Raw genomic sequence first — 21,507 nt, forward strand, 5'->3', positions numbered from 1 at the left:
GTTTAAAGTAATTGTTATTCAATCTTCTTGGTTCTTTTGGTAAAGTCACATAGAAGGTAAATAATAAAATAATAAAAATAAAAACGTTATAAAATAAAATTCTCACGACGTTTCGGCCACAACACAAGTAGCCTTCCTCAGGTGAAGAAACAGAACTCTCAGAGAGACAGCGCTCCAATGAACACTGCTAAGCTTGGCAGTGTATTTTAAGCTGGGTGGGAGGAGCAGAGCACCTTGACAAAGGAGTTTACATATCAACAGAATAATTTAGCATTGAAGTAGTTGTGTTAATGTGAGAGATTAGCAGGATGTTAAAGTCATAAATTAGCATGTAACTGGTCACGGAAGTAGCTATGTTAAAGTCAGAGTTTACATATCAATAGAGGTATTTAGTATATTGACGCTAATTAACTGCAACTACCCAACTATCATACAATAAACCGATGTGAAAGAACTAACTATAAACTACATCAATATAATCAATGTACTCAATATATTTTCCACTAAGCTGAGCTACTAACAATAAGTCATTATACATGACACTTCTATGTCGCAAAAATTATTATAATATGCCTCCAACTAATCTTTTTATTATAAACTGCCATAGACAGACCCCAACATTGAATTATACACTGCGTTACTATACACTACCCTATACTTTAGATTATTATAATATTAGACTTGTAATATTACACTATGTATTATTTTATTTTACCAACCCTACTGTATACCACACTGCTGTATATTCACTATACAATTACAATACTATATATTACCAAATAAATAATATTAAACATTACACTGAAAGGTGCTAAGATATTAGTAGGATGTTAAGGTGAGAAATTAGCATGTAACTAGGAGATTATCATTATGTTAATGTGAGGAATTAGCATGTAACTTGTCACGAACGTGGCTATGTTAATGTCAGAGTTTACATATCAACAGAGGCATTTGTTATATTAACGCTAAAGACTGCAACCACCCAACTATCATACAATAAACCCATGTGAAAGAACTAAATATGAACTACATCAATATAATGAATGTACTCAATATGCTCTCCAATAAGCTGAGCTATTAACATAAAGTAACTGGGTATACACTACACTATATAATGAATACCATATAGTAAACTGATAAACTAAAATATAAACTACATCAATATTATCAATAAACTCAATATACTCTCCCATCAGCTGAGCTACTAACAATAAGTCATTATACATTACACTTCTATGTCGAAAAATGTGGCGGTTTCTTTTTTCTTTTCAACGTTAGCACCACGGAAAGCAGCGAGCTTTGTTCAGACGGACGAGTCCATCTATGCTCGGAACGGAGGAGGGGGGAGAAACAGCCACGATGCGCTGCTCTGTCCTGTGTTGCGTTACAACTATGTTATAAACTAGACTACTATACATTGCAATGTTATACCTTCCAATCTAAACTACACTGTATAATTTCGTATACACAGCCCAATATAAGCTCTAACATTATGCATTATATTGATATTCCTCCAAATAAACTTTTTTCTACCTTACACGACTATACACCGTACTATACACTGCCAGAGACAAACCCCACCATTGAATTATACAATGTGTTACTATACACTACCCTATACTTTAGACTATAAAACATTTTGACTTGTAATATTACACTATGTATTATTCTACCAAACTCTAACTTTAACATAGCTACTTCCGTGACCAGTTACATGCTAAATCCTCACACTAACATCATGCTAATCTCCCAGTTACATGCTAAATTCTGACTTTAACATCCTGCTAATATCTCACATTAACACAGCTACTTCAATGCCAAATTCTTCTGTTGATATGTAAACTTCTTTGTCAAGGCGCTCTGCTCCTCCCACCCAGCTTAAAATATGCTGCCAAGCTTAGCAGTGTTCATTAGGACGCTGTCTTTCCAACAGTTCTGTTTCTTCGCCTGACTAGTGTTGTGGCCGAAACGTCGTGAGGATTTCATCTTATTATGTTAACTTTTTATTATTTTATTATTTCCCTTCTACGTGGTGACTTTACCAAAAGAACCAAGAAGATGAATCCCTGCAGTCACGAAAGCTTCAAATCGATATTATTCAATCGTTTTAGTATTTGTTCTATATGATGATGCTTGCATTGTGAAAAGTCATATAGGTGTATGAATTTAGGTCCATAAATGACGTCACGCTATTTTGGACGATTTTTGACCCCCCCCCCTCGTCACATGGCGTCACAAAAAGTCAGACCCCCCCCCCTCAAATATGACGTCACAGAGCTCTGCCCCCCCTCCCCCCCTAAAACCATATTTCCATTTTGAAAATAAAACATGCTTCAAATCGCTTTAAACTATTGTCATTGTAGTGCGTATTTAATGTGGCACTGCACTCTGATGTTGTAGGATAAAACATTTATTTTAAAAGTCTATTTGATTAAGTAGAACGTGTTGTCTATATTTATTTAAAGTTGCGCATTTTGATGTGACGTCACATTTCTCAAAACCCTCCCCCCTCGTCACACATCGTCACCAATGTCTGATCCCCTCCCCCCCCCAGGTGCGTGACGTCATTTATGGACGGCCCCTTAGGAGTAGAGTTTGAATTACTATCCAAAACACATCCCAAATATTTCGTGTTAAATTAATGGGAAAAGCCATTCAGATTTACTAAGTGTAATTTTACCCGTGGTCTTTTGAAGAACGCATCCATTTCGTAAATCGAGGGATACATGCACTTGACAAGATGCAATATGAAAGTAGAAAATGACAGTGCAGTATTGACATGTGTGCTGTATAACGTATCAGGTCAGAATGATATGAAATCGTATCTCAGCTGGTTAAATCAATTATTTTAAATACATTTCGTACGTCGGTACTAATTTCATTCATCTTCTTGATTTGTGTTTGCGTTCATACGAGGGCACCGCACCTCATGTAAAGTACTGTTAAAGTGTTGTATGTAGAGTATGTTGAACTTATTTCGCACTGTACGTAGCCAACTGTTCTAATATCAGGTGCAGGGGAAAGACAACAATACATCCAGTGTGAATGAAGTAATATGATGTATGTAAACTGTTAACTTCTGGAATGAAAGCTTTAATTTCCCACAGACATCTCTGGTAAAATTAATGGCTCTATTTTGTAACAGAGTTTAAGGGTTAAGGTCAGTAATTTGCTTCAAGCTAAACATTTCGTACATAAAATGGAGCACAACAGTAATATGTGCTCACTGTTCATTTAATTGTTTAGACGTATTAAACAGCATCAGCATTATTACAATACATTTTCAAAGTCAAAGGCGGAGCCGTGCAATTGCCTGCTCCAGTCACTGCTGGGGGAAGGCCCTTCACGAGAGGGATCTCTAGAGAGCCCCAACGAACTGGCAGCTTGGCCTATTCTTTCAGGCTGGCCATATAATGTGTAAGACGTGGTAGTACCCACACATTACCCCACCACACGTGACCCACCGATGGACTATGGTGTACCCGCGTTGTTGCTGGGTGTACAGACGCAAAGGAATGAGAAGCCTGCCCCATTGTTTCAATCCCCATATGAGGAGATAGAATAGAGCAAGCGACCTCTGGATTGCAATTCCTGCGTGCTCATCATTACACCACAGCAGCATTCCTCATTTTCAAAACAAGTATGTAACACCAGATTGCCTCACCTCTACGGTAACAGGAGCACATTAAAAAAATGTTATTTAGGAGAATTTACAGATGCTGCTGATCAAGGGTATTGACAATACCAGTATTATTCCATTCAACAAGCAGCAAAGTATACATTGTGTGGGTGAGTGGGTGGGAGAGTGGATAGGTAGATGAGTGGATAGGTATGTGGGTGAGTAGGTGGGTGAGTAGGTAATGTTCAAAGTGTAATAATTTCGTCTGACATAGAGTTGACACAAACATCGTTGTGATGGTAAGTGGGGACTGTTTCTGTCAGTCAGGGCTAAAGCAGGGATTTGTGTGAGTGCATTCTTAAAGTCTGCAAAGCCATATTATATTACCAATGTTATACAACGTTTGTGCATCAATAGCCATAAATCATGGAAACATTTGTGTGCTTTGCTTCCTCGAAAAAAATAGACAATACAAATATATGGAGGCAATAACGCTACAATAATTAGGATAGGGCTCAGTAGCTAATGCATTGTGTCAGACCCATGGCCCTTGGGAATATTTAGAGACTGGCAGTGTCATTAGCCCAATAAACTGAGGCCATTCAGAGTTCCCATGCATATTCAGAGTCTGTATGACCTTTCAGATGAGTCACGTATGATACGTTTATTACATCAGCAGCACAATGCTTCACAAAAATAACATTTAGACTCTTAAAAGGAACAAAATAAACTTGAAGGGGTCACTCTTAGATATATGGAGTAACGCTGCAATGCCTTTTGTAACAGTAGCTTTAAGCACAATGCAAATCTTTGAAATGGCCAGAATGGATAATTATACCCCATATTTGCGCTTGTTAATTAGATTGGGTTATTGAGTAATTAAATAATTGTAATTTGACAACAAAATCACGTGTTAAACAATGCACCACTGTCATTGCGATCAGTATGCCTGATGTATTTTATTATTTTCATTTTAAAAACACGATTGTCTCTTGCACACGTACACACAAACACAGATCGCCCATCCAGCCATGAAGACCGTTTGGGCAAGTGCTGCCGTGAAGCAGCAAAACATTTATCAACGGTCATTTTAGAGTCTTTGGCTCCTATACATTTGCACGTGATAAGCCACTTCGTTGAGCTATCATTTGTGGCCAGGTCGCTTCTGAAAAAAAAGGTATGTAGATTAGTGGGCCTTACCTGGTGAAATTAAAATATAATTGAAGCCGCTATGGTGCAATAGCGGGTGATATAGCCAGTAGCACGACTGCTTTTACCTTCGATGGTTACGATGGCCAAACACCACACAAGCAGTGATAATTAACACAGGCATAGATTTTTGTTTGTTACAAAAGGGAGAAGGTTAAGGTGCAGCCCGACAAATTGCTTGCTCACGCCGCTGCTGGCAGAATAACCTTCACGACAGAGAGGCCCCTCTGGAGGGAATTTTGGTCGACTGCGCCACGCTGGGCAGATGCCTTGTAAGACCTGGGTAGGGGGTACCCTCGCTTTTCCCCAACATATCGGACACGCTGATTCACCGCGTTGTACCCATTTGCACTGCTGGGTGGACGGTGCTGGGTGGATGCCAACGAGATCGAACTGGCGACCTCGGAATTTCAAGGCTGGCATGCCAACCATTAAACATTGGTTTTTTTTGTCGACACTTGGACAAAAACGCGAATTCCGGTCATCCTCGCAGCGACTTTTGGCTAACCATCGAACGGCGGCGGTCACTGCACCGTGCCCTTTCTGGTGCGATTCTGCGGCCATCTCAAACGCTCTTCCCGTCAATATTAGGAAGCCACTGGGTCTATGCACTTTTAAATGTAGATTGAAAACGCATTTCTTTAGAACTGCTTTTTGCGTTTCATTCGTTGTCCTTCCACCGCAGCTTCGATTAGCACGGTTGGCTACGTAAGGTATGAAAGAAGTTCAACATACTTGTGTACGTATATGCTGAATAAAATTTGGAAATTCACAGAGCGGGAATGCGGGAAGGCTCTTTTATTTTTTTTTGTGAGTAACAGAGAAGCAGAAGAAGAATCAGAAGAGCCTGGCCAGAGAAGGAAGATAGAATTTGCCGGAACGATGACAATGTGGAGTAGGTGGAGGCGAAACAGATGGAATCAGGGATAAGTGCATGCAAGGCCATGACGGATTTTTGAAGACGCTGGTGTAGACTTGCTGTTGATGTAAAATGTCAAACTGACAATTTCAAATGTCACATGGGAACAAATGCGGTAATACCCCGGTTTGCGTCGGGGTTATGCATTCCTGAGAGGTGAGACGAATATCGAAACGATGTAGATCAAAGCAATTTTTCCCGTAAGAAGTAATGGAATAAGTGAATAATAAACCGTTGCACTACCGCTCCCCACACAAAGACAAAGATCCCCCGTATAGCCTTAACAGACTGTTGGGGCAAGTGCTGTTAGCGAGCACCTATGAAGGTCGGCACGACACACGAGGGGATGGGTGGCCAGCACCACGCCTGATCGCTTTTGTCTCCCCAGTGGCGATGTTTAGACATCGCAGCGGGGTGTTGTACTCATTTGAGGCTGAGCCGACCTAGGGCCCAGGCCCGGTTCAGAAATATCGTCACCGGTGTTGACCATGAGCGGCAATTGAACCCCGGGTCGCAGGTTTCGTAGCGCAGCGCGCTAACCGATATACCACCGCTCTCCGCAAACACAATCACTCACTGGAGCGCGTGCGCTCATCTCGTCTCACCGGCAGCGCCGAATAACATCCAATTCACTTTTTTTTACGGTACGTAACACACTCACGCTGCCTCTTTGCCGCAGAAAAATTATCGTCACTTAAAGCGCGCTTAGGAGGCGTGATGCCGAAGGATCACGTACACCACAACGCGATGTTGAATTATAAAAAAAAAGAACTGTACTCAACACTCGTGTACAGCAGTAAACTGTAACGCGAAAATTACAGGGCGCAATAAGACACGGAACACTGTAAAAAAAATCACCAAAAAACATATTTAAATAATAATAATAATCAATTGTATTCCACAGTACGGAAGATTTCTGTATGCGTGACGCAAAGTGGTTCGCGTGCTGGGGAGTAGGTGGAGTGTGTCGACTGAGAGCGACGTTTGTGTGGGGGTCGAAGCGACGCAAATCAGGTAGTAATAATCAGTATTAATAACACCAAAAGTGACGACGTTCTTGCGAAGCGACGTAATGGGGTGTGGTGGGGGGAGGAGGACGTATTTTCGGGGGAATTACCATACACGTGTATTTATTTTGTCGGTCACCAAAACATTATTTTGCAAACAAGAGCGCTGTAACGGGATGAAAGGAATCCGCGAGAAGGGGTGGCCTAATATGGGGGTGTGACATTTTTAGATCCACAAATCGTCTCCTTAGATCCACAAATCATGGTGCTGTCCGCAAATCGTTTCGGGTTCCGCTACAGCGCCAGGATGCAAGGAGCCCCCCCCTCTCTGCTCACCATCCGTTTGTACTGAGCGGCGGGGTACCCAGTCAACAAAGAACAGAGATGCGCGCAGGTTTTCGTGTTCGTGAGGGGTAATAGGATGTATCCCAGCATTGTGAGCTCTTGAGTGAAGTAACAAAAAAATAAAGGTGCAAGCAAAATAGAAACCGGCACGCTAATGCGCTGCGGCTATTGTCGACGAAGCCCCCTTTCATATACACACACGGAGAGCATTAAAACAGGCCTCCACGTAATACAATAAGGGAATGCGATAATGCACGGTCTTAAAACATGCACTCAACAAGGCCATGCAGTGGATGACAAGGAAGCAATTACAGCCAGCAGCTGCAACAAGGCGGCGTCTCATCTTATGTACTGACAAGCATTGAGTGATAGCAAATGAGACGAAAATTAGAAGGTGAATGATGAACGAATGTAATGATCCCTCGGCCCTGAGCATGATATCCGTTACATTATTGATCTGGGCGGAAATAGCTTCGATAGGCAGCCTCTTGTGCGGCAGAAAACATTTCTTGAACCACTATGGATCCTCTGGCATGAGGTGCAAGTTACCATACACTTCAATGCTTAGCATCGATTCTGGCGAAAGCAAAAAAATGCCATCACACTGAGCAAACTACAAATGCATTTAAAATAAGGCGATGAGAAAATAAGGCTGAAGTGAGTTTGCCTGCTTGCAAGGCTCAGCGTTTATAGTGGAAGCGCAGCCCTGTAACGTATTTCTCCTGCCAGCACACGGTGAAGAGCCTCCACGACACGGCGCTCTGGAGAGCCACGCTGGTCACACTTCTTGGACGAGGTGGGAAGGAGCCACGCTTTATCCCACCGCTTATACTGCCCGGTGGACAGAGGCGGTGAGATTCAAGACACTTGTCCCATGACCCCATGCAGGGCCAGCATTCCTCAATTCTATCAGGATAGTCTCATATGGAAATGAGAACAAAAAGTGAAACGTACATTTACCAATCATTTCCCAAATTATTTGTCACTGTGCTAAGATATTTAAATTTGAAAGTACAGCCCGTATCACGAGCACAACTTCTAAAGTTACGTGTTTTTAATTACTGATGAACTGCAGTTTTTAGATTTAAAATGCATTTTAAAATGGTGTTGTGATTTAAAAATATTTAGTAATATATCGTTACATTGCTGCCTCAATGGTTGGTAACAATTGAGTGTCTCGGCATTGAGATTGACCCAAAGCAATTTTAAGATGAATACCAACATTATGAGGAAACAAACACAACCTACCATTAACCAAAATGTGTACTTTCAATTACCCCGAGGTCTGTGTGTCGTGCCTATAATTTGCAGCCAATAGTATCTGAGCCGCAATGGCCCTGATGGACCACAACCATGGCAACATATTTTTTTTGTATTGGCCCTAGTACTGGATTGCACAAGAGCTTTGAACATTGAGTTAGAGCGACTCAATCTGTGCACAACGCATCGTTTCCAGCACAGATCTGGAATGTTTTAATTGCTTCATCAGCAATGTGTTGGGTCGCTGAGGGGCAGCAATGCAAAATCGCACACGTGAATGGGTAATAAATTGTCTTCGCGACCGTTTCAATTTTGCCGAGTGAAATAAATAACCCAACACGGTGACAATACAAATGACTTGCAACATTTTTTTTAAAACAAAAAATCCTCCACATAATCTACTTTTTTTTTTTATAGGGACGCGTTTTTAAATGAGGTTCCACGTTCGCTTATCGTGGGATTCATAAACAATATTGGCAGAGCAGAGGGCAGAATGCATCTATTCCTTTTCTTCATGAAGTTCATATCAACATTAAGCCAAGTTAGGTAAATGACACTCGCGCAGCATTTCACAATAGGCAGATGGTGACCAATTATATATTCATGTGCAATAAAAAATATACAAAGGCGAAGATCGGTCAAGACTCAACAGACTGTAGGAGCAAGTGGTGTTGGTGAGCACATATAAGGGCCAGTATAGCACACGAGGGAATGGGTGGCCAGCACCATGCCCGGTCGACTTTGATTCCCTGGTGGCAATGTTAACACACCGCACCAGGTACTGCACTCGTCTGAGGCTGAATCGACCCAGAAAACAACACACACGGACACGTGCATGCTCATTGCATGCAACAACAACAGAAAAACCCTGTTCAGCAATGAATAGTGAGGCTGTCACCAAACACCTGTGGCTGAGCAAGTGCACAAATGTGCACACTCACTCATGTACACATGGGCACGCATGCATACATATGTAGTGCAGTAGAACCACGCGGAGACGAGGAATTCTATAAGGGCTGTTGCCGTTTAATAAAAACACTGTCACACTCGACATCCTACACTCACACCAGTGCAGGTGCACTCTATCTCGGGCCTTTACCCCAGACACTGAAAACTATTTGGGTCCTACCCTCGGCTACCCTATGGGCTCTCTCAATTCGTCTGCTCGGAGCGGGGGTTCAGCCAACACCGCTCCGCGACGAGGAGAGAGAGCCTCTTCCAGCCGATCCTTACCTTGGCTCCCTACTACGACCCCGCCTCCGTCACGGGGCCCCCCTTAAGAACCCCTTGGGCGGATCCTCCCCCCAGCTCGGCTCCGCCCCCCAGCTCGGCTCCTCCCCCCAGCTCGGCTCCGCCCATGTTCCCGACGGTGCTCTCCAAAGCCGCTTACGTAGCCCGTGACGTGACGTCATTCTTGACTGTCAACCCGCTCGCATCTCCTTCTGTTCGCCCCATCATTGGTTACTTACAATACTCATCGACGCATACACACACACAGAGAGAGAGATAAAGATCCTCCGTGTAGCTTTAACAAACTACTGGGGCAAACGCGATGAGCGATCACGTGGTAACGCCGGCACAGCACACGACGGGGTGGGTGGCCAGCATCACGGCCAGCGACCTTTGCCTCCCCAGTGCTGATGTTTACACACCTCACCGGGCACTTTTCTAAGGCCGAGAAGATCTAGGGGAGGCCCAGGACTGATTAATGTATTCGTCACCGATGTTGGCCATGAGCGGGGATTGAACTGAGGTTAGCGGGTACATAGCGCAGTGTGTTAACCACGACACTTTGAAGACAGAGATCCCCCGTATAGCCTTAATAGGCTGTTGGGACAAGTGCTGTTCACGAGTTCCTATCAAGCCCGGCATGGGACAGGAGGGTGTAGGTGGCCAGCACAACGCCCGGCCACCTTTGTCTCCCTAGTGGCGATGTTTACACACCGCACCAGGTACTCATTTGAGGCTGAGTCGACCAAGCGGAGGCCCAGGACCGATTCTGATAATTGTCACTGAGTTTGCCCATGAGCGGGAATCAAACCCGTTAGCATGCTAACTGTTACACTACCGCTCCCCACATCATACACACACACGTATGCACAGACATGCACACACAGATCTAAAAACAAACATTGCTTGTCCATTTGCATGGTCAGAAGGTAATTAGTGGGTGGAGGGTGGGTGGGTGGGGGGCATTTATGAAGCAAGCACGATTTTTCATATCAATCACGGTTCACCATTCTTAGCCCAATTAATTCAGTAAAAAGATTGGGAAGCAAGCCAGGGCAGATACATGGCTTTGACAACTAATTAATGGCTCATCCCAGAAATGAGCAATAGCATGGGGGGGGTAGGGGGCACCGGATGGGGCCCCCTATCTACAGGTCGTGCACTAAGGGACGCGGGTTTCAGAAATCAATGCAACCAAGTCAGCAGTTTTGGCCAGAATATGAAGACAAATGTTGCAATTAATGATGATCCCCGTGGCCTCAGTGCTCACTGGAAAGTCAGAGCAGAGAAGAAGGGCCCAGATGTCATGATGCATCGTCTTGTGAAGCGAGTTAGAGTCAATACACAGAGGTCTCGGATTTAAGAGATTGGTCCTCAAACTTATTTTCATGAGGGGGTGGTGCAGCGTTCTTACGATTTGCATTTCAATTATTTACCAAAAAGTGTCAGAAGCAATTGCACATTTCCCATTGCATGATGTAATATTATGTTGGTGAATAATAACTTTAATCTTCTTGGTTCTTTCGGTAAAGTCACGTAGAATGAGAATAAAACAATAAAACAAAATAAGACAATAAAAATTGTTTTATCCTCATTCTACGTGACTTTACCGAAAGAACCAAGAAGATGAATCCTTGCAGTCACGAAAGCTTTAAATCGAAATAATAACTTTGTTTCCAGAACTATTAAAATAATAACTCCCGCACGTAGAATCACGTCAATATCTGGCGATGATTTGCAATATATATCGTGCTGTAAGTTTTATTTTGTGACGTTAAAAAAAGACAATACCAACCATTATCAATGCCGGCTAGTATTCTTTGAAACTTAAATGCAACGTGGCTGCATTAATGGACCGACAAATTGGCTGCTTGGTTGAATATTCTACAGTACTCAGGTCATCGCAAAATGCACACATCTGCTATGTGGTAATGCCACCACCTCCTGCTATTTGCCAATACCACTGCAATCACAGCTCGGGTCGCCCCGTTAAAACGTAATGGAGAGGTGAAGTGGAGGCAGCTGTGACTTCATTAAGACTCAGCACGGTGCACGTTCCTAGGAGCGATTATTTTTTTCCCTACGAAATCACTCTTGCAAAAATGTCTCCATGACCACCCTAAAATGTTCCATATTCAATTTCCTTTATTTAACCAGGTGGGAGCCAAATGACTTACAGAGATAAAGTTCGAACTCAAAATCTTCCAATGATAATAATCTTTTTTGCATTCAAGTTTTGCAGATTTACCCATCTGTTCATTATAATATTTGAAAACAACAAATGACTTTGACAGTCTGCATGACATGGGCTTATTTGATTTAAATTAAAGAATTGGAATCACCATCACGTTCATGGCAGCATCATTTGAGAAAAATAATAGAAATAAGAAATGACAGAAAGAATTTGGATTGTTATTTGCACCACGATGTAAACGCTCGTTTAAAATTCATGAAAGAAAAATGTTTTTGCCTTAAAATTGGAAATGTTGACATCTGTTCTATAGCATGAAATGAAACACTTATCGTAAATCTATTTTGTGCTTCAACTGATTTTGTGCCATTACTGCCCTGAATGTATATAACATGCCCATTTTTCCCATTAAAAAAAACTAATTTGATATGGCATGCTACATTTTTATTTCGACGAAACAGCATTCAAGAAAACCAACATCATCTAATGGACATTCACAGGAGAAATGCATCAATGAGATTGTTACTTCACATGTATGTGTTGAACTTCTTTTGCATCGTACGTAGCCGACCGTGCTAATTGGAGGTTTATTGTTACGAAGGAATAATGAAGAAAATACACCATCATGAAGTTATTTGTACAGTAGCACACCCAAATGGACTCACAAGTATCTTAATGCATAAATAATATTGTAAAAAAACTGCATTAGTACATTATTCCAAATAAATTTACTTATTTCATGGGATGATACTGATTGTTTAACAGTGGCCATCATTTCCCCTAGGCTATAGTTTAACCATTGAGCCATGTTTGGTTAACAATTTGATGTAGAAATTGTAGTCTGTGGTGCCTTTTCCAGTCTGTGAAACATCACAGAACCCTTTATGCACTCCAGTAGATCTTGAGTGTTAAGGTCAGCATGCTGGCTAAAACCCCAGGACAGGACAAACCAATAAAAACTCTGGCTGGGCCCAAATTGGGCATTTTTTTTAATTCAAGTCTTGCCCTGTACAGTAATTCATAAATGGACATCCATCGAATGTGCATGATATATGTGCGTCTCATTGGATTCTATCATATTTCTGCAGTACATGTAAGAGACGATCACATTTGAACCAAAGAGGGCGAGACACTGGTCATGGCTGAAATAAATGCTTACCAATGAATTTCACGATTTCCATTATAAACCCTTTCGTGATCCTTATTAAACAATGCTGTACTTGACACATCTATAGCCATAGTTACACATTTCTTTCTAGAATAGTTGCAAGCACAGCACATTCACCGCTTACATCGATTTAACCTGAGGAAGTGGAGAAGGGGAGGGCCAGTATCTGTTGGACACATGACATCACGTAAACGTGTACTTGTTTAGCATCGCAACGTTCTTTCAATGCAATATCTCTAAACCACATGGAGTCAAGTCGTAAATTACAGCCACTGTACAATGTTTGTCATCGACACTTAGATCCAATAAAAAGCAATACCTTGTTATGATTGCCTTCATTTACACTCACACTTGGGATCAATGTAAAACATCTTTGATCGATGTAATAAGCACCATTAAAACAATCGGCACGGCTTTTCCACATTTAACCCTGGGAGCCAGAGCTGAGACCACGTTTCCTTAAATATGTTGCTCTTTCAACAACGGAATGCATTACTACGGGCTCAATGGTCAAAATGCATTAAAATTCGATCAGACACGAGCATAGGAGTAGGCGAAAACGTGGAGAGGTCGGTCACTTCCCGCGGGGCACAGAAGTCCCCGTTCTTTTTGAAAATTATTATTTTTTATTATTGCGCTACGCTGGGAGAAAGGCAAATGAATGAGACATGAGCCTCGTAACTCATCTCTCGTGAGCACTCGTGTGACACGTTGACATTTCTCAAGCCGTGTGATACTGCAGTGGCCAGCTAACTTTTGCCAGTTAAAGCCTACCATGAAAAGAAATTATTTATACTATTGTGTTTTATTTACTATCGCACGGACGTATGTTTAGCTCCGCGGAAAAAAAAAAAACATTGCGGAACGTTTACTGCCACAACCAAGGCCTGAATAAGATATAAGGCTCGTGGAATGTGGTTGATCTTTATAGCAACAAACAAATTTTGGCCAAGGTGCAGCCCTGCAATTGCATGCCCATGACACTGCAGGCAGAAGGACCTCGGCGAGAGCAGTGGTTCTTAACCATTACTGCAGCCTTGCACCCCTTTGGTTCTTAATCATAAAATAATAATAATGCATGATGTGAATAAATACATAATGGTTGATGAAACACAGTAGTTGTACCTATGTGCCCGTGCTGAATTTGTCTTTCGAAGATTTACCTTCTAAAAAAATCTGGCCATGTCTCGCACCCCCAGGGGGTGCGTGCACCCCCAGGCTAAAGACCACGGGACTAGAAGAAGCTCGGCAGTCCCTGTATAGAAGGTGCTTGTCATACTCTTTCATCCTGCCCAGACGTCTTGGATGAAGTGTGAATACCCGCACTGTATTCCACCAGCAATGCCACCTGTCAATCAATCAACTGCTGTGCACTCATTTACACTGTTGGGTGGAGAGAGACGGGGGAGGGGAGATTCAAGAAACTTGACCATTGTTTCAACTGCCGCGCCAGGAGATCGATTCGGCGACCTCTGGATCTCAGGTCCAGTGTATCGCTATCCGTCACATCACGGCAGCATCCCTTTTGCAATGTACTTCATATTGAACGACTGTTATTACAATTTCCTGATTCCACAACTCTACGTTGGCCGTCAATGGAACAACAACGGGCTCACTTTATTATCTTAATTATGAATATGTGAAGAGTATCTTGGTAGTTTAGTTTACAGTTTATTGTTGTATTTACAATCGCATTACAGCATAGTTGTAGCATTCGGTGCTGTAAGTGATTATTGTGCTTATTATTAAATATTCATAACTTAAGTAATTAAAATTAGGTATGTAGCTATTTATAGATTGCAATCAAATATACTGATTAAACATTGAGTATGAATGCAGGTTAATTAAAGTGTAAACTGATCTTAAATAACTTTTATATGAATTAACTTGTATGTATGTATTCATTCTTAATACAACAATCGTGATCAATAATAACAATTGCAGAAAAATTGCCTCTGTAACAATTAGAAAATTACAAAAATGTCTTAACTAAATCAACAAATAGCTTGGTTCGAATAATGTTTTAATTAATAGACTAGAATAAAATGTAATTACTAGCTTTGCAATTAACAGTGCATGGAGATTCATGGGCAAAATAAAATAATAAAACACAAATTAATCTATCAAGCACTGCAAAAAGAATGTAATGAAATACAGCAGAGGTATGAAACCAGATCAAAATGTGAATGGTCCAATATATATAACTGTGTAAATCCATCAGAAAATAATAAGAAAAGTCAGAGAAGACAACATCATTGTGACTAAAGGACCATTGGTGATTTTGGAAATCGCAATTGGTAGCTCGAAGAACAGGTCCCTGCAGGGTGGGCTGGTAGGAACATTGGAATTTTGCGCAATTTTATGACATTGTTACTTCCAAATGTTGGGTGCAATAAGACATATCAAGTCTCTGCGCTGTCTATTGCTGATTTTACACCCAACAGCACGAGATTTCACTTCGTTAAAGTATTGAAAGGGGACGGACGGACGGACACATTAATCTATTGCAGGCTGGTACACTCAGTTTACAACTTCGTTCCTACCAGTAAAAACAAGACGTGTCTATGGTGGTTGCACCCGATTCAAGAGGCGGATGGCTCACAGGGCTATACCAAAATAAACTGAACTGAACTGATGTTGAACTTCTTTCGCACAGTACGTAGCCAACTGTGAGCTGCGGGGAAAGACAACAAACTAAACACAAAAAAGATTTTTGTTTTTTTATAAACAAATTAGTTTCAATCTAGATTTAAAAGCGCATAGCTTCAGCGGCTTCCTAATATTGGAAATAAAAGCGTTCCAGATGACTGCAGAAGCACATCTGAAAGCGCGTGATGCTGTAACCGGCTTGTTCGATGGCTAGCCAAAAGCCACTGCGAGAAAGATCGGAGTTTGTGTGGTGTTTTATGCTCCTTGACGAGATCGGAAATGTACTGTGATTTATTCGTGGCAAGCACTTTGTGTGTAATGAGTGCGACCTTATACAGGGTGTTTAAAAAAATGTTAACACTTACATGGGACTGTTTTTAAATGGGAAAGAACGGATAATACACTGTAACATGATAACAAATGTAATGTTAATAGCTTCAACAAGTCAAAGAGTCTCCACTTGTTCGCCATCATTTTCAACACACGCCTGGAATCTTCTCCAGGTGGTCTCCAGAACTCGGAAGCACGTTTCTTTGCGGTGTTGTTGCAAATTCTCCAAAGTGTTAACATTTTTATGAAGCACCCTGTAATATATTCGTTCGGCAACAGGAAGCCAATGCCTGAGAATTGTGTACATGCTGCAGCTTGATAATGTTTTGCCAGACGTCCCGTAAAGTAGATGGAACCCTAACACAGGATAAACGCGCACAGTAATAACACAGGTGGAGAAATACTATCCTGATCTCTCCACAGGAAGATAAAAAAATCCACCCTGTGAATTACATTTTCTCACATGAGAAGAACGATTTTATGGATACATCTCTTCTACTGACACCTTAATAACCCGTTTGCTTCCCAAATACAACGAAATATGGAAACTAGCGTTTTGTAGCGTTTTGTTTACAAAAAAAAAACAGACGATGAGTAAAATATCTTTGCAAAAATAAATCGCCGCATATATTTGTGTTTCACAGAAGACTCGGTGATTGGCAGATGGCTTTCACTTGTCGTGTCGTGGCGTGGCAGAGCCGAAAATGTGTTGTGCCTGTTTATGAGCTGAGAAAAAGGAACAGCTTCAAATCAAAGATGGCACTCGAGGAGGTCACGTAGACAAATAAAAACGTACGTGGGTGATACTCGGCTGGATGCAGGACTGCCTGTTTCTGCCTGATTTCAAGCTGAAGCAACGGAAATCCTACTTGACAGTGGGCCTCGGGAGATGCTATGTGATGGCCGGAAAAAAAAAAGAAGCTTAGGGTCATACCGGAGAAATGCAATTTTCTCTTGCTTTAAAATTAACAACGGTCCATTTATTTACCCTGATGTGTTATAAATTCTATTGTATGGAGATGAACACAATTTTCAGCATGCAGGTGTCTATATTTGACCTCGCTGTCAGCCTCTGTCATGCATGTGTGAGAGAGAGAGATATGCAGATGCTTCCTTTAAAGGGGTAGGGACAATGGCTATGACATGCTGGAATCCCTTTTGGGATGTATAGCATTCTTTACGTGATGCACACCCATAAACCAGGTAACAAACACAATAAAGGTTTTATGTCGTTTAAAAAAACGAATGTGAAAACACACGTGAATAAAAAAAAATCAATATACTGTACGTTGATTTATTTATATTTTCACATATTTGAAGGTGTAATACGTTTGTGAGAATGAGTGAAGTCATCTGCTGAGCCATGGATAACAAAATACTAAGGAAGATGAATAGTATTACTTGAACAACACCTATTGCAAATGGTTCTCACCAAGGGGTAAATTAATGAAATTAGTGAGTACATGTGTAGTGATTGTAGCATCACTACTGTGTACACACGCACACGTGTGACGTCACTATGCGGGGGAGCGTCACTACCACGCGGGTCTAGACACACACATGACGTCATCCCGGCTGGAGGCGGGAATGACGTCAGGGCCGGTTTTGCACTCGGGAGGCCACGAAGGTGGTGTGAGGTCGTGGCACTCTCTGTGATCCCGACTGGACACGTGACAGGACCCCAGTGGGGGCCGAGGGCCTAGGGGGCACCTCGGGGGGCACGTGGACAGCAGGGGGGCTTCGAGAGGGTTCTCGAAGGGAGGCGTGGCCGGGGCGGGGCCCGGGCACGCCGAGGCTCATATAAGCAGCCTCCTCACGAGGTTCGAGGCTGCCCGTATCAAGAATGAAGATGCATCGTGAAGACGCCAAGAAGAGTCAAGCCTCCTGTCAGCGGACCTGCCAGTAGCCCACCTGGCTGGGTCACGCTAGAGTATCTGAGAGTTAGAAAACTGTGTGTTAGCTAGAGTACGTCGGTGGTCACCACCCTATGCGTAATGTAAGAGTTAACTGTTGTGTTCATTAATAAATAAGTGTTGCCTCCCAAGAAGTTGTGTGTGCACCTAATTCGAATCCACTACAAATGTAACAGGCGCTTTACAGTGAAACCGACAATGGGCATTCACTGATGTTGTTCAGAGCCGCTACAATTTTCTCAACAGTTTCCACAAATCCAGGTCTTTTTCTATGACCTCAAAGAGTTCCCAGACTCAATTAGTCAATACTGCAAGCCATCTACAATATGAATGACTTAAGTTGCTCACACTTTGAGAAACTTTTCTTGCGTATTTTGCTTGTGTGCGTGTGTTTCCAGCGAGTAGTGACAGCTGAGGATATAAAACCATTGCAACCAGGGAAGCATTGGAGCCGTGAAGGCAATGCTCACTGTTTTGCCTTTTTCAATGTGGACTCTGAACTCTGGATATCAAAAGTGCTGATTCAGTATCTTTGACATGGTACATTGGCTTTCCAAGTCACACGGCTATCATTTTTAAGATTCCTTTTACACCTTCGGACAGACAAAACGTTCCTGTAAAAAAGACCACACACTTTCCAACAGATTTTCATTTTTTTCCTCTTAATCAGCATACATCATTCAACACTATCTGCGACTGTGTGACAATATAATGTCTGGGTGAAAGTAAGGCAGTTTGGCTTTTAAATATAGCCCTTTTCCTCTACACACCGACTTTTCATTTACTCACTCATTTGAGAAAATGCATTACCTCTCTTGGAGTTGGTATATTGTTCAGAAATAAATTACCAAAGGTTTAATCCACCCTGCCAAGGCTCACTCTGCACAATTTGGTTAAGCCAAGATGCAATAGGCACACGCCTACTGAGTGTTTCCCTGAACAGCGCCAGTGAGATATATCGTTGCGTTAGGAAGAAAAATCGCCGGGCCGATGTGCTTTATTCCGCGTTGCCATTTGATGAGCAAAGCCCCATCACTGTGAGTAGTTACCCTGAGCTCGTTAACCTCGGGAAGGAGAAGTGTCAACCCTAACCTACAATCACAAACAAACCTTATTAAAATAATCATCCTTTAATTGGGTTAGGTCGTTTGTGTGTCTCTTTGCATGAGGCCGAGAACGTGGCCACCACAACGTGACCTTGTTGGCGCTGCAGTCGTGTTAAGGAGAGACGGTGATGCAGCGTGATAGCTCCGCACAAGCACGTCTAGGCTCTGCGCATATTTACACAACTTGGCGTTTGACAATGGACTGACGTTTGATACGCCGAGAACAAGCCACTTGTTTAAAACCTTTAAAATATTAATTTGCATACAATGACCGTCATTGGGAGACGTGCGCATTCGAACGATTAAAATAGTTTAACATGAAATAGGTCAACATCAGGTTGCAGAACAATTTAAAAGTATAGCAACATAGGCAGATTTGGCACGATAAGACATTACACCAAGTGGACACAATCTCTCGAGTTCACAATTATTTAAGAACAAAATTGTTTGGTTTGATGAAGCAAAGTAGCTCTTTTTAAAATTAGGTTGCCCTGTCCTTCGTTAAAATTATGAACCACAAAATTAGTATAAAAACAACATAACATTAGGACTGCAAGAATTAATTAAACGCTACAAAATAAAATAACTAGCCACATAATTTGAGTCAGATATGTTTTTTAAACTTTAAAATACAATTATGATTAATCATATTCATAAAAAAACATTATTGTACAATTTGCATGTTTGACTGTAGGAAGACTAATTGATGGCTTCAGGGCATTCTTTCATCAATGGCTTTTAGCAGTGAATTCACATACTTTGATAGTATTGCACATTCTTCATCTTGCAGCTGATGAATACTAATCATTAGTGCTCAATAATTAACATATTTTAAATAACAATAATCTAATTATTGGCATTCTTCAAATGAGCAGAATCAAATTTTATATTGTTGATGTGAATTTCAGTTTGAAATATACATGTATTAGTGATGCGTTTTCGATTAGAAAATGTGGATTTTTAAATATTTAGAATCATTTACAAGATGTTCTAATAAAAATGTGTTCATGCCAACTATAGTGGATGCCACCCGATGCCAAGTGACATCAAATTTGGCGGGAAACATACAGACATGATATCATTAAAGTGATGTTCCATCCTCTGAAATCATGATACGATCTTACATTGACATGCTAATCTCTCACAATACAATGGCCACCTCCGCAGCTTCGTCGTCGTGGAGGTAGCTCAGCACTCCGATCTTACATTGACATGCAAATTTAATCACTGGCCCCGCCCACTTCGCTTAGGACCCTTGGGCTCCACCCATCTTAAACCTTTATAACATCCTGCCTCAGCAGCTCTCCCGCTATTTTTCCACCTGATGACGATTGCTCGTATTGCGATTGAAATGTCGTGATATTTTTTTTCTCTATCTACGTGGCTTTACCGAAAGACCCAAAGAATACGGACTGAAACACACAAAAAATCGAATTGTCCGGAATTTCATATCTCGGCCCAATTTTCAGATCTTTAGGATTAATCTGAAGTTGGGGACACATCCCGAATGCGTATGCAGTGTGTTATTCATAATAAAGGTTTTTGGGTTAGATCGCGTTATTTATAAATGTGTCATAACACTCCACCAACCGACACGGCCAATCAGCAAAAAAAGTGTCACGTTGACAAAAGACAAATAATTCACTACTTTAGCCCACCGGTGTGTTGAAGAGTGAATCCACATTTACAGTTTGAGTACGACGTTTCGCTGGTAAATGCATCCAGCATCATCGGGCAATTCGCCAGAATGGTAAAGCCCTCGCTTGCTCCCGGTTTTATATAGCAGGGTGACGTCATCACTTAACTCATATCAGGTGCAGTGATTAGAGGCGGAGGGGGGGGTATTGTAATTATATAATCGATTAGTAATCAGTCATTGGTTATGATTAGTAATGAGTTGTAGATTAGTAATTAGCTGTAATGTGTGTTAGTGATTATATGATATGTTAGTAATCCGTTAATTAGTATGTGTTTCCCCTATAAGGAATTGTAATGTGCATTCATATTCTTAGCTTCCTCGGCAAAGCCACGCCGAAGGGAAACAACAAAACAACAAACATTGATATTCTATTATTTTATTGGTTCCCCCCCAACGTGACTCCACCGAAAGAGCCAAGAACATGAATCACTGCAGTCACGAAAGCTTTAAATCAAAATGTAATGTGTATTATTTAATAATACGCTTCCAGGCCGCACTGTATTATTATTGAACAATTATTTGCTGTGTATGGCTTACATGGATAATACCACAGCACCTAAACATCCCCGCATGTATTATTTTATTCATTACATGCTACAGAGTAGTTGCCTAATTAAAATGTTTAAATAGGTACCACCTTTGATTAATAATTTAAGCAAACCCACATTACATCATTAGACCTCCTTTGCCAGTACCAAAATATAATAGGGTTTTCCCCATTTTTTCTGGCAACAAAACTGATACTTTTTTTACAAGGATTCATGTCTGCATTAACCACAATACTTGCAGTCAAATGCAAACAAAAAAAAACACACTATGATAATGTATGTATTGTCCTTGAAACTGATTGGCCCACACCAAG

This window comes from Petromyzon marinus, chromosome 20 (assembly GCF_048934315.1).
Source record: "Petromyzon marinus isolate PM22_M1 ecotype Great Lakes invasive population chromosome 20, UKy_Petmar_22M1.pri1.0, whole genome shotgun sequence".
NCBI lineage: Eukaryota > Metazoa > Chordata > Hyperoartia > Petromyzontiformes > Petromyzontidae > Petromyzon > Petromyzon marinus.